Source organism: Panthera pardus, unplaced genomic scaffold (genome assembly GCF_024362965.1).
Source record: "Panthera pardus isolate Hobbes unplaced genomic scaffold, ASM2436296v1 HiC_scaffold_10, whole genome shotgun sequence".
NCBI lineage: Eukaryota > Metazoa > Chordata > Mammalia > Carnivora > Felidae > Panthera > Panthera pardus.
Window position 1 is genome coordinate 87,142,241 of NW_026526655.1, and position 15,775 is coordinate 87,158,015.

General features: G+C 36.0%; 1 protein-coding gene across 2 annotated transcripts in view; it reads right to left on the minus strand.

Annotated features, from left to right (window-relative positions):
• The window catches only part of ARHGAP15 (Rho GTPase activating protein 15), a 610,088-nt gene extending 594,996 nt beyond the window's left edge, over positions 1-15,092 (minus strand). For both annotated transcript variants that reach the window (XM_019455105.2, XM_053909137.1), the window contains exon 1: positions 14,754-15,092. The gene's annotated coding sequence lies outside the window, so the exon portion shown is untranslated. The remainder of the gene's footprint in view (positions 1-14,753) is intronic.
• Positions 15,093-15,775: the final 683 nt, after the last annotated feature.

Genomic DNA, 15,775 nt, shown 5'->3' on the forward strand with positions numbered 1-15,775 from the left:
TCACAGAACTCCATTCCACTGGAATTAGCTAAAGATTACGTGCATTAAGCTACGATTGCTTCTAGGAGTTAAGGTCAGAAATAACCTCAGTTGAAAAGGAACAAATGGCTTTAGTAGTGAGGGGTAGAAAAGCTATAGAGCAATGATTCTCCAATCAGTATAGGAAGTGTCATAAACACACATATTTCACTGCACATTCTGAAGAGTCCCATTCAGCAAGACTGAAGAGGAGCCTGGGAAATTACACATTGAGGCTTCGCCCCTGCTGATTAAGATGCACACTGAACATTGATGAGAAACAAGTCTTACATAAAGTTCTTCTTTATTTTAAATCTGCATTGTTCTAAAATGATTATTAATTGCTATAGTATCCTTCTATCTTTAAATCCCATTGCTGCTCAGTTCGTATTTGTTAACATTGTTGTTCTAAACACTTTCTGGGATTACATTTCACTTTGAAATATGTTAGTCGTCGGGGAAGTGGTATCAATCATAGTTGGGAAAAATGAGAAGAGAAGTGACTAAGTAGCTAAGTAGGTAGGTACTGTGAAATGAATTCTTTTACATAAAGGAAAAACTCAACAGGATCCTACTCCAACCAATCTGGGTCTATTGTGAGTGTTTCAGCATGAACACTTTTTTTTAATGTTTATATCATGAACTTGGTAAGTGGGAGTAAAACAACATCAATGTAAACACTTGGAAAACAATTCTCTTGCTTCTTAGACATCAAAGGATGTTTGGTGTGAGAACAACCAAATTCCACAAAATATTGCTGTTTTCACTCAAATTTAATCTGAAATTTGGGAGCAGTGAGGCTTCCTTTCATGAAGCCAAGAATATCAAAATGGCAAAAAAATATTTACTAGTTCACATTATTTTAAATTGAAAGTTTTTGACCAAGTTTTTCAATTCTTGCCTTTGAATATCCTTCAATATGCCAAGTATGTGGTATATCTTTTTCTTTTCTAGGCTGATTAACTAAAAGGCGGTTTTGATGCCTTAATGTCTTGAAAAGCTTCAGCTGCATTAGCAGGACCTCCATCTAGGAGTTTTTTGAGGGATAGATCCCACATTTAAGCAAAACTTGTGCTTTGCTTTTCTTTCCTCAAAGTAGAATTCAGGGGCCTCACTCTAGGAGGTGGGAGGTAGGGGAGATGGTTAGATACACTGTCTATGTGATTAGGCTCCAGTTAACTAAGTGCTACTATAATTCCAAGTAGTAGAGTCAAATTTCTATCTTAATTTGGGCACCTCACAAAGAAACGTATAGAATTTTGGCTTGGCTGCATTGAAGTCAAAAGGGACTGCATAAAACATCTAAAGTTTGAAAATGGCTATCAGGATTATCTATTTTACTTAAAACACATTGAACACTAATTTTTGTCATAACTATTTCTGAGACTTAGTGATGCTGATCTATTAATAGTATGTATGATGAAATGGGTTATACAACCACACCCATGCTACATTTCCCCTCTAGTACAACGTGGATTTCACATGCGTGTACGTGCATGTGTTTAAATTTTTGTTACTATTATCACTACCCAAGGTATACAAATCTTTTATCTCCCCTACAACAATGCATCCATACAAGTGTACGTGTGCTGGGCATGTGCTGTTCACATGACTTTGAAAATACCAGGCAAATTAAGGATGACTATATTTGCTATTACTAAGAAAAGTTAACCTTTTGGGGACATCTTTTAATGGTTAAAAAATGTTTTGAGGAACATGAGCAACAGAACAAGGTCAGTTTTTCAGGTTAGGAAAACGGACCCACTCCTGGAAAGTTAGACAAACAAAACAAAGACGTCAGTGAAAAAATCTATACAAAAATGGATGCTTTTTCATAGAATAATTGAATGTGCTACTGAGTCTCTAAGCCTTTATTAGGATTTATTTTGAATTTTTTTAATGTTATTTATTTTTGACAGAGAGAGAGAGAGAGAGAGAGAGAGAGAGAGAGAGAGAGACAGAGCATGAGCGGGGGAGGGGCAGAGAGAGAGGAGACACAGAATCTGAAGCAGGCTCCAGGCTCTGAGCTGTCAGCCTAGAGCTCGACGTGAGGTTGGAACTCACAGACCGCGAGATCATGACCCGAGCTGAAGTCGGACGCTCAACTGACTGAGCCACCCAGGTACCCCTATTAGGGTTTATTTTGTATATGGAGGACTCCAGTTGTTTCTAATCATGACATTCTGCTCCTGCTTTCTTAGGAGCAGCTATAAATTCAAGAAGAGGTGGAAAATCGGCAGACTGCCAACCAAATTCAACCCACAGACATATGTTGTTGGGCCTGAACATTGTTTTAGAATGTTTTGAATCAGTTTGCGATTGAAAAATGAGGATTTTTATTCAAAAAAAAAAAAGGTGCACATCTGTGTGTCTTCCCTTGAAAAATCAGAAGATATGGACAAGTGGTTAAGGATGGATGGTAACCGTCAGCTGGGGGCGTGCAGCTTCCACATCCTGGAAACAGGGCAAATTCTTTCTAATCCAGAGGCTCTCTCCCTTTCCACTTTATTTGCATCAAAATACTGACCGGCCTGATGGCATTTGTGACTATGACCCATAGTGCCAGTCACCTCTATTAGGATTGCTCCTCTGATGTATGGATAGAGCAGTTTCTGCTGCATGTGAAATCAACATCATTTCCTATATTTTATGATTTTTAAACCCAAGCTGGTAGGATTAGAAAACGGAGAACAAAACCAAGAGATTGAGTCTGTACCACTGGTTTAGAAAGAGATTCATCAGAGATTAAGATTATTTTCTTTATTTGTGTAACTTTCTCTGCATGATCTCAAATTACCAAAAGTCAGATACTGTGTTGCGCTCATTGCTATTGCTAAGCGAGTTCCCCTTTCCCCCTCTCTCTGCTCTGACCTCCTTTATTGTTCGTATTATATTTTGGCAGATAATTATATCCTGACTTCTATCGTTTTCTGTTCTCTATTTGAGTTGTATATCTCTTCTGACCACTTCTGTGCTGACAGCACACACCCCGATGTGGAGCTCAAACTCACAAACTTCCAGATCATGATCTGAGCTCAAGTAGAATACTTAATTTACTGAGCCACCCAGGTGCCCCATGTCATTGAATTCTTATTTTTCTTTCCCAGTTCTCCACATCAAAAGATGCCATGAGTACCTGGGATACAATGCATCACAGTCAGAGGAAGTCAGAGCAATCACTGTTGTCTCGCCTTCCTCACCTTCTCAGCCTCAAATCATACTCCCTATACCGATCTGCCATGCTGACCATCCTCTAGTCTTCCTTCCGAGCTGATTTCTCACCCTGAAACTATGGCCCACTTGCTAATCCCCTTTCTTAGAGACAGACTTCTAACGTAAAGTCCTCTGTCCTGTAGCATACAGCCAGTTCTTCAAGGACAGCACCACCACCGCTGAAACTTGGGTCAGTCACCTCCTACCGCCACACCTGGTCTCATTAATCTGATGCCCTAACACTGACTGCTCTCAAAATTAGGATTGAAAACGATATATTCACTCAACCTCCATACACAGAATTCTGAGCAGATTTTCCCAGGGAAAAAACAAAATAAAACTCTAAATGTCTCTCTAACTGGATCAGCACCCTACACTCGGGACCTACCGAATTTCTTTCTTATTTTTTCTTTCTGGAATCATTTTGCTAGGACCCCAGCATACCTGTTTTATGAACCATTTATGTCACCACCTAATCACCCCAGGAAAGAATTAGATATAAGAGTTGGTGAGGAGAATTGTACTTTTTTTCTCTCTCCTTGTCTCCATAGCTTTTCTTTGCTTCATTTTAACTTGAAGTCCAAGAGTCAATGGTTGCCTACTACTTTTTAAATTGCTTTCTGTGATGGACATTAATTCTTCAAAAAAGTGAAGGTTATTTTTGGTAAGGACACATCTTGAGCTGCTTGAAGGAAAATGTTCATATTAACCAAAATTGGTAAATAAATAAGAAAAGAGCCTCCTTTCTTCTGCCCCACATGGCTATACTATATTCCCCCACACAACTGTATTGAGGAAATGAAATTAATAGCAAGAAATTTCTCTTGATGAGTTTCATAATCTTATTATAATACTTAGAATTGAAATAAACCAAAATTATCCCATCATGATTTTTATATCATAATGAAGGAAAAAATATGGTCATCATTTGAGCCTAGACAACCTGATAAAAGTTACTACTACTGCTACAATTCACACTACATTTAACCTTTTTAACGCAATTACTATGTGCCACAAACTAGGCAAAGTTCTTTATGTACATCATTTTCTTTTTCATCTTGTGAGGAAACTCCCCACTTTGTAGGTGAGAGAACTCAGGATTCAAGAGATTAAGTAACTTGCACAAATACCATATATAATATCTAGCAAGTGGTGGAGCCCAGAGATTTCAGACAGGCACCAACTTCCACATTTTAGGGGTATTCGTTCCCTTCTCTACATCCAATCAGTTAACCAAATGTTGTTCCAGAACTTTTTTTTTTAATTCCTTACAGTATAAAATATTAAGAGAACAGGCTAAGAAATCAGAAGACACTTAGGAAAACTATGTTCTTAACATGTCCTGAAAAACTTCAAAAGCAGGAGCTTTTCATAGAATGCTTACTGAATGATCACATAAAATAATGTATGTAAAACCACTTTTAAAACTTTAAATAGAATATAAATGAATAGATACTTTTACTTGTGTTACTTAACTGGAACTCAACCATCACCCTGAAGACACAAAGTGAATCTGAAATAGGCAAAGTAAAGGAGTAAGAAAAACAGTAGTATGAAAAGCAAGTAAGACCCCTTTGGCCATAGTCCAGACAAGATTTAGTGGATGGCCAAATTAGTAACTATGACAATAAATGAAATGGAGAGAAGGAAATGGTTGCCCCTAAAACATAGCAACTGATTAGATGTATGGAATAAGCAGTATACAGGAGTTCATAGAGATTCCAAGCTGATTTGTTCAGATGGTTTCAGGACTAAAGACATCTCGACTGAAGTTAGCAGGAGAAAGAGAAGGATTCTGTGGGCATATTATAGGCTTAACTTGGGACATGCTCAGTTTCAACTACTGTTGGGGCTTCGTGGGGTAGTATCAAGTAATAATCAAAAATGAGGAACATAAAAAAAATGGGGAGTTCCTGAGTGGTTCAGTCAGTTAAGCATCCGACTCTTGATCTCAGCTGACATCTTGATCTCAGGGTTGTGAGTTCAAGTTCCACATTGGACTCCACGCTGGGTGTGGAGCCTCTTTAAAAAAAAGAAAAAAAGAAAAAAAGAAAATGAGAAGTAGTATTGGGAGAAAGGCTAAGGGCAAAGATAGAAATTTAAGGACCATATCTGAGGGATTTTATTTATTCATTTATTTGTTTGTTTTCAAGCCAGGTAACTAGAAAAAATTTAAATGTTCTGGCAACCACATTAGATGAAACAAATGAAGTGGGTGAAATTAATGTTATTTTTTTAAATTTTTTTAACGTTTATTTATTTTTGAGACAGAGAGACACAGAGCATGAACGGGGGAGGATGACAGAGAGGGAGACGCAGAATCTGAAACAGGCTCCAGGCTCTGAGCTGTCAGCACAGAGCCCGAAGCGGAGCTAGAACTCACGGACTGCAAGATCATGACCTGAGTCAAAGTCGGCTGCTTAACCGACTGAGCCACCCAGGTACCCCTGAAGTGGGTGAAATTAATTTTAATAATATATTTTATTTAACTCGACATGTTAAAATTTTATAATTTCAGCATAGTAATCAATGTAAAAATATTAACAAGATAACTTACATCTTTTTATTTGTACTAAGTCTTCAAAATCTGGTTATTTTTCATTCAATTTAGACAAGGTACATTTCAAATACTGAATAACCATTTGTGGCTAGTTGCTATCATAACTGCCACCATGGTCTAGGAAAGAATTTGGGGGATTTACAGGCTGAGGGGAAACATAGGGTCTACAGGAGAAGGAAAAAGAGAACTAAAAAAGGCACCTGTAGTATGACAGAAACTAAGGCAGAAAATGTTTTCTTCCTTACATGTTGTATAACATCTCTACAGAAGGCGATGTATGCAGCCAACAAGAAACAGGTTTTCCACAGATGGCATTGTTCTAGACAGCAAACAAAGCGGGGTCCTTTCAGACCCTTTTAGACTTTAGGGCCTCCTGAATGAAGCCCAGCATTGTTTAACTATTGACACTTACTAGGCTTAGAAATCACAGCATGGCATAGTAAAAATAACAGGGATTTTGCCTAGTCATGGATTTAACCCAGATGTGCCTATAAATCATGACACACTCTACCAAATAGCTCTATAAATTCGGGCACTTACCCTTAACTTTCTTATCTTTAAAATGGGAATGCCAACTTTACATGATTTTTGTGAATATCAAATGCTTTTAGATATGTACAACACCTGATACATAATATGCATTATACATAATATTGTAATCATAGTCACGATTCCTATTAACAATCCCACTCTAATTTTTACATTGATGAATGTCACGTTACTGAAAGCATCTTAAGAATGAGAGAATATTGTCTGTATTTTGTAATAGCAGAGTACCTACTGCAGTGTTGGAGACACTACTGGCGTAATCAACACTCATTTTCCCTCCTATCTCCCACTTCTCTTAAGACAAGCATCCTGGTATGAATAGATATTATCTGGAGACTCAGGTTATTTGGTTTCCTAGTGCCTTTAGAAGAAAGATGAATAAGTGTTCCATAGCTCAGATTCTAGCCTTTTAAATTCTAGTACAAAATTAACTAATGCAGAAAATAAGTTAGCAGAAACAAAATTTCCCCTTGACTCAGCATCCTATTATTTCCTGAGCATTCTACCTTTCAGAGCTCTTTTCAACAGATACCTCACTTGACCCTAAGTTTGGTCATACATCAGTAAAGACAAGAACAAAAAGTTCTCTAAGTTTTTAAGAAATAAGTTTAAATCGTCATAAAATTATTCAATTGTAATACCATAGTTTTATTAAAATAGCTTAAAATTTAAATGCTTAGAAGTGATTGGTGCTTTCCATCTGTTTACAGAAGTATGTTCTCAAATGGTGAGTTATTTCTTCTAAGTTTCAAAAAGGTACTACAGTATATAATGAATCCAGGATTTCAATACAAACTTTCACCACTGCAAAGTTACTCAAAACATACCCATCAAGTGTCATTTGTCTGAAATATGTTTCAGCTTCTTTTCCCCTAAATTGATCCTATTCTTTCAGACCCAGGAGAAGTTCACAAGAAACAGAAAGCCTTTCCTGATTCTACAGTTCAGGGTCAATTTTTGTATCATTTATTCTTTTACTAATCAAATACTCACTGAGTGGTTATTATATGCTGACAGCTGTTCTAGGTTCTGTATATCAAGTAGCAAATTAACAGACAAGGTCCATATGCTTAATTGATTATTTAGGTGGAGTCCAGCCACTAAACAAGTCGAAAAAAGAATAATTCCCCATATCCAAAATGCTATTTAGAGAAATGAAAGCAAAGTAATGAGAAAGAGAGGGCCTTGCAAGTGATGAAAGGAGCTTGAATTAATTTGAAATATAATAGAAAGTCATTTGGAATTCTTTTACTGGGAAAAATTGTAGGATTTAAGTCTTAAGAAGGCCACTTTGGCTATTTCTTGGAAAATGACTATGGTATGAAAAGTAGAAGCAGGGAGATAAGTCAAGAAGATTCTGTAGTAACAGTGGTAGAAGTGGTAAGAGGTGACCGAACTTGGGATATTTCAACATATATTAATCCCTTGCTTAATGTCTAATTAATTCCTGCTAAAACAAGAGCTGTTAAATAAAAGCCCAAGATACACGATCAACATTTATAAACACAAAAATATACTAATAGATTTTAAAAATGGTTTATGTAAGTAATAGCAACAATTTGATAAAAAATGAATTGTACATAAAATGTAAAAAAAAAAAAACGGTTTTCTTGCCCACAGAGGATACTTAATCAATCAATTACAGCACAGAAAAACATATTTTGGGCTGGAAAAAAACCTGACTGGAACATTCTAGAAGTTGCTACCTCTTCAACCTTCTTGAGTTCATTCACAATGTGCAAATCAAAATTGCTCCATATGTTTTGCATGGTTTTTCTCTCACTTGAAATCAGAAAGTGAATTGATGAGTGTGGTTTTATCTAAAATTGTGATGTTACTACATGTCACACATTGTAGTGTACACCTTTAGAAGTTTTTTTTTTTTCTTTTTGGGGGAAAAAGTCATTATACCAACCAAAACACAAAAAATAAAGAACAATTAGTGTGAAAATATATATATGTAACTTTTCAAGAGCCACTATTGAGAAAAGTTAAGTAAACAAGATAATGGGAGCTAAATCAATATTTTATAGCCTCTGCTGATTGCTGAATTGAATGTGGTTTGGGGTAGGAAATGTGTGGGAAAGAGTATAACTGACAATAATTCTAGTTTATTGTCTCAAACAGGTAGATGAATGGTGGTGCCATTGACTGAGATGGATGAAAATAGGGAAGAAGCAAGTTGAGTTGGGGGCAAGCAGGGAGTAATTAAAAGGTTAATTCTGAACATCCTCATTTTGAAACCTCTATGAGACATTCAAGCTAAGATGATGAGTAGCCAGTTGCATTAGTAGTTTTAGTGCTAAGAAAAACATTTTGATTTTGAGACCTAATTAGAATATAGATAATATTTAAACTCAAAAGAAATTCACCCAGGAGGAATAAACTTAGAAGACAAGGGGCGCCTGGGTGGCGCAGTCGGTTAAGCGTCCGACTTCAGCCAGGTCACGATCTCGCGGTCCGTTAGTTCGAGCCCCGCGTCAGGCTCTGGGCTGATGGCTCGGAGCCTGGAGCCTGTTTCCGATTCTGTGTCTCCCTCTCTCTCTGCCCCTCCCCCGTTCATGCTCTGTCTCTCTCTGTCCCAAAAATAAATAAAAAACGTTGAAAAAAAAAAATTAAAAAAAAAAAAAAACTTAGAAGACAAGAGCTAAGACTAAAAAGGTAGAAATCTGAAGACTGAGTGCAAGGCATTCCAATATTTAGAGAGCTGAATGATGAGGAAGATTTATCAAAGGAGACAGAAAAAGAGCATCCAGTGAGGGTGTAGAAAACCTGAAAGAATGAAACATACCAGAAGTCAAATGAAGAGAGAGGTTCAAGAGGGAAGGAATGTTCAATTGCATCTCAGGTATCTCAGAAAATAAATAATATGAGGACATGTAAATGACCACTGGATTTGGCAAATTTCATCTGGGACTCTGATAATAAAATGTTCTTTTGATATTTCTATAGTATTGCATTTATACACATAGACCTATACTTAAATTCTTGTGTTTGTACACTAAACTACCTAAAAAGTTTTCATTGGCTAGATAACATATTGATTCTTTGTGTCCCCAATAATTCCTTGCCCGACACAACATACTTAGAGTTAAAAATTATTTACGGAATTGAATCTAAGTGGGCTGATGGCCACCAAAAGAGAAAATCAATTTTAAAACCTACCATAATATTGTGTGTAATCACAAGGCTAATTTTAAAAATAAGATATTCTGCTTATTCTTTAGCATTCTGTATACATTCCCTCTCATCAGATGAGCTTTCCTACAATTTCAGAGGAAATGGAAACCATGAAGCATGTATTTCCTCAACTTCCTCTAATCACTGCATTTTTATGTCCCATCATCCGCATATACACTCATTAAAATGCTCTTCCTTCTTTTTCAGGTTAATTTATCTACTTGAGCTACTGATTACACCCATCTGTCTTAGCCTCTGAGAACTTGTTGGGTTTCTGGATATACATATTTCCTTTGTTTCCTTTATTTCCATTCCTTTTCTCTTCCCCTTCGCTTCAACATTCATGTGTCATCCCTTTTTTAGCTAATTGAAGACACCCATGACTCTTAATAAATTAAGTATGGCACATCCACAGAGTGAAATACTGAGAGAATATTGAGAGAGAGAAAGAGACTTAAACAGTTTCTTATTTTTACTATGGAAACACGTCTAAGATATTACTAAAAGAAAAGCAAAGTGGAAGGGTATGTATAATGTTTCCCTTAATGTAATAAAGGAGAGTATATGCACATACATTATATATAGTCATATGTGCATATAGGCTTTTTGCATTAAAAAACTGTGAAAATTTTAAAAAAATAACTATGAAAAGTGGTTGCCTATTGGGTTATAGTAGAGGTGAAGAGCAGTATATAGAAATGGGAACATGATAAAGATTTTTTTTCTAAAATTTTTATATTTAGGTTTTATTCTGGTTTTGAACCATCTTGCTCCATCATCTTTTCTTAAATTCAAAACAAACAAAACAAAAATCAAAAATACTGTCATAAACTGAAAAAGAAAAAAAACAATCTTTATAACCACAGCCCATATAAGAACCTCAAGGCACTTGGGGAGGGGTGCTAGCACCCGATGTTACAAGAATATCTACCTTCACAGACTGTAACCATTTCTGTAAACTACCCTGAAGAGTATGTCACCAACAGGGAGATACATGGGAAAAGTAAATAAATAAACCGTGATGCTGGACAGCCCATCTACATGCAAAATGTGGACATTCAATTTATGTATTTCCCTGCTTAACGATACTGTTGTTCTTTATAACCCTTAGTCATAATCTGCTCAGCAGGCCAACCCTATCAGGATCTCAAACTGTCTTTCTGGCCTTACCTCCTACTACTGTAGTTGTAGCTAACAAAACTAGTCAAAAACAAAAACAAAACTAGATTCTTCCTCTGACATTTTGTGCCCGGGCACATTCCCTTCCTGTCCTCAAACTCTGAATCCTACCTCTGTCTGAAAACTACTACAAATCTTTCCTCCCAAACTGTCCTGATTTCTCTGATAGGACATAATCAAATGATGTCACAACTGGAAATTCTCTACTTAATTTCCTGGCACATTACAGAAATACAAAATGTTTCCTGGATTGCTGAATCCTAATAGAACATTCTTTACATCTTTTTTATGGTACTTGACACATTTCACTTGTATTATAACTGTTAACATAATGATCCCACTAGATTATAGACTTTTAGAAGAAAAACATTGTGTTCACCTGTTCAAGACAGGTGTTCATATATGAGGTACCTCTTGAAAAATACTTTAAAATTCAGTTTAATTGAAACACTTCATTCAGATCTATCTTTAAACTGATACTCTATATCTGTCTGATTATGAAGTGTGGAGAATTCGAATAAGCAGCATTTTTAAGTGTGACCATAAGTGGCTGTGTAGTAGAGTCACCCTTTCTTCTGAGGAAAGCATTTTCGTTTCTATGTGTGAAGACCCCTCCATTCAGCTAAGAGTACACATGTTGCCGGGTCAGGCAGCTCCTCGATGCAAAAGAAGGCCGGTGACCTAGTCCAGTCACTTATGGTGTTTGTGTCTTAGAGTCCATGATTAGCTCCACTATGGTCATGTGGCAAAATTCAGTCAAGTCAGATCCCAATCTGAGACTTTTACTGTGGTGATAGGGGAAAGCCAATCTTCTGCAACAGGGTCTGAAAGGTCAAATGTAAACCTAAAGCTTTCTTGTCAACTCTGTAAGATTCTGTCAGAGAGGGCTTATAGCACAGTGCGGAAAAATTGAAAAACAAAAAACAAGCAAACAAAAAAACTAAGAAATAAAGAAAATAAAACCCAATCTTAATTATGCTGTGTGAGCTCCTGGATCCCACCATGCCTGACTTCTCTTTCCTTGGATTTTTCAGTTCTACAAATCAATGCCTATCTCTGGTGCCTAAGCTAATATTAATTCAAATCTATCATTTGAAAACAAAGGCATTTTGCCAACTCTAACCTGAAATGTAGAATACTTATAAGTATATTTTCAAGTCTAGCTATATAATATTCATTGTGCAGTGCAAAAAAAAAAAAATATGTTTCTGGTACCCAAAGCTTTAAATTCAGAGTATTAAATGGTTTAAAAAAATACACATAACTGATTATGTTAAATATTTTCTAAGTGTATGGGGATATCAAAATAATCTTAAGACATAGTACAATTAATTTTCAGCCACTACAAGATGGTATATATTTGCATAGGAATACATTATAGAAATGGACACATTTCTGCCAAATATTTACCCCCCCAACTATTTGCCATGGTATAATTCTTTTCACTTGACTGAAGTCCTCAACATGTAGCCGTTCTTTGGATCCTATCTGTTGAGAGACCTTATTAAAATTATACCAGGGGCACCTGAGTGGCTCAGTCGGTTAAGCGTTCGGCTTCAGATCAGGTCATGATCTCATCGTTCATGAGTTTAAGCCCTGCATCAGGCTCTGTGCTGACAGCTCAGAGCCTGGAGCCTGTTTCAGATTCGGTGTCTCCCTCTCCCTCTGCCCCTCCTCTGTTCACCCTCTGTGTCTCTATCCCTTTCAAAAATAAGCAAACATTAAAAAATATTAAAGAAAAAGTAAATAAAATTATACCAGACAGGGTAGGGGAGGCCTAAGAAGTAAAAAGAAACAAAGCTCTCCTGGGAGCATGATATCTTTATCATATGCCCTAGGTGCTGAGAAAGAGGATGAGTAGGTTTTAAGGACAATGGGAATGGGATGGAAGGAGCCAAGTGTGGTCTGTCCTTCTAGGTACCAAGGCTGGGAGACCCTAAATTAGGGACAGATCAGGACACTCCAAAACAAAGCATAAAAAGGGAATAAAAGGAGGAAATACCATAGAAAAAAAGTCTCTTTTCTGAATTTTGCAGAATACTGGCCCCAAGTGGAAAAGCATGATATACTTTTAATAAATCAGTTTTGAAATTACTCTCCAAATGAGATTCTCTGCGTTGTTTCATTTCACCAAAATGTGTTTATTTATTCACTTAAAATGTATAAAGGTATAGTAACCTATAGTACCTCATTTTTAAGTGACTCTATTTAAGATTTTGTATATTCAAGAGATAATGCGTTACTTGTTTTTGCAAATAATTCTGAGAGTATCTTAGTTTATGTCTATCATCTCTAATTGTTGCTCTTTATAACTCCATACTAAGCTACGTTTATTTCATTCTTAGTTTTATAAATTCTTCATAAGATACTTATATTTTAATTTGACCGTTTCTGCAAGAAACAATCATCTTACAAAGAATTTGGCTTTCATAAATATGAAATGGTTTAAAAAACTGCAGTGGACATTTTTTCAGTGCCAAACACTTCTGTGGATTCACTCTTGCTAATATGTAAGTACTACATATATTTATTCATGTGATGTTCTTTTATAATAAAATGAAATAAAGTAATAACATATCAACCAAAACTATCTGAATTACACAGCTTTTGTAGATGCAGAGGTTCAGAACCACAATATTGAAGACAGATTTAAATAATGCTTTCCATTGTGTGGAAATGTAACAAATTGAAAAGCTAATCAGAATATCAAAGCAAATATATATTACCAGGGTCTCCCTTTTTCCTTTCACAATAACAATAAAAGATGTATTGAACACCAAGTCCTAATCTCCATTTTTCTGTGATCCTTTTAATAGTCAACAAGTAACAAGCCTCAGTATTGACAACTGAAGAGGTCTTAAAATAGAGTGTACTAATATGCCTAATAATTTCCTACTAAATTGACCATATCAAAAACATTTATATGTGTCTTTCAATAAAAGATAATAAAGGAAAAGAATTGTTGCCACTTATCAACTGCGTAACCATTTTTTAATAACACACAAAAAAATAGGTGTTGTGGGGCCATCACTTCCCCCATTCAACAGCACAATAAAAATAATATTAGGGAAGAGTATATCATATCTCATGCTTTTATTAAAATTCTTTCAAAAATTGACACTCGGATTTATTTTAGGTATTTGTCTCTGAGATTAGCAGCACTTTATATTTTTGTACATATGTTACAGAACACAAAGACATTTTGTAAAAGGAAGAAGTTAGTATAAAAGATAAGTTCTTTTCACTTTAAGATTAACAAATCCTTTTCATTTCTAAGGTTATTATTTTGGAAAACTTCAAAGAAAGAAAATTACATAATTATATGAATAACAAAAATACATCCTAATTTGCCCCTTTTCCCAAAAGTAACCTTCAATAAAGGTTCTTTTTTAAACAGAGAATTTTGCTAGTGAAATAGAAACTTGCCCTCATTTCACCCTATATCTTAAATAAAATTTAGGAAAATAATATAAAATATTCAAGTGTCATAACAAAGAGCTTTGTTTTGCATTTTAAAACTTTCCTGTTTTTTAATAGTTATTTAAAAAACTACACATTTGATAAACTACAACTTTGCAAAGGCTTCTAATGTTAACTTTAACCCAACACTTTATACTGGATAACTTCCGTGCTGCAACTCAGAGGTTATTTCTTATTGTTACAAAGTGCCTTTTTCTCTTTCCTTATCTGGATCCTGAATAGTACATATTTTGTAAAACGATCAGTTGAAGATGCAAAGTCCCTTATTTTCTCTAGTAGTTAATTTTAAAAGCACTTTCAAACTAAAACTATACCTTACTCTGTCTTTAACAGTTTAGTACAAAATCTTAGCAAATGATTCTATTGTAATATCTTTTAAGGGGCTTTTGAACTTGGCAGTTGCAAATATAAAAAGAATATTCTTTTCTACACCAAGGAAACAAACAGATGTTTTAATCACAGGTGAAAACACATTTTCATAGAAATATTTGTATATTCACACCAGAGCGTAGGACACCGCCAAACATTTTCATGTTTAAATTTCATGTTCACTGTAAAGTTAAATTTTGCTTACCTTTTCTCGGTGATCACTTGTTATTGAAACTGCCATCAACTTCCAACTGTTAATGACTCTTTCAACAAAAACGGAAAACAGTAAAGTCACATGTCATAAGAGTAGGCCTATGTTGGATGCTGCTTAATTTCAGTACTGGAGAAAAAAAAAAAAAAAAAAAGGCGGGGGGGTTGGGGCGAGCACAAAAAACTTTAAAATAAAACCACTTCCTGCGTAGAGACGGTTAACCACATACACATCATTACTCGATTTGAAGAAATTGCCTTGTATAGTCAACAATATTTTTATTTTTCAATGTGCTTTTCAATTTTCAAACACTACTACATTTCTACAGGTTTCATCAATTCTGGTTTAATGGGGAAAATGTGTGGTTAAAAATGTAGCAGGGGGAGGAGCAGGAGGGTAAGCAAGGAGGGAACTTCCTCTTTCTCTCCTTCTAGCAAGAGCTTCAAACCTAAGTCTCTGCTATCCTCTGTTGGCGTGAGTATATTCACATAGCACCAAGAGGCCCCGCTTATTGACGGGGAAGCCGAGAAGCCACTTCCAATTCACGAGCTGATAATTCCGTCTCGTGGACGGACCAACAAAGAGGTGCTCCCGTTACTAAATACAATGTCTCAGACAGGTTGCTGACGAACTTCAGAGAACACAGCCCAGGGCCCCAGTGCCACCTGGAGGAAAGAAGCGTGCTTATCTAGCACGTGCTGTGACACTCGCTTTGGTGGTGGCTCCCACACTGGTGTGTCCTCTCTGGCAGTTTCCTAAGCAGTTCTGAAATCTGCTGATGAGATTTTGCTCTAGCCGAATGATTTTTTGTGTGGCCTGATTTAAGAAGAAAAATAAAATAAAGGATAAAAAGGGTGTCATTTTTGGCAAGCTGCTATGTGCTCATTTGTGTCAAACTTCAACCAATCTCAGACATATTTTTTTGGGGGGGGCGGCTCTCAACAATAACTGTAGGATGGGCATCTTTATTGAACCATGGAGTTCAAGAAATAAGTTCCTGGATGTCCAGGCTTGGC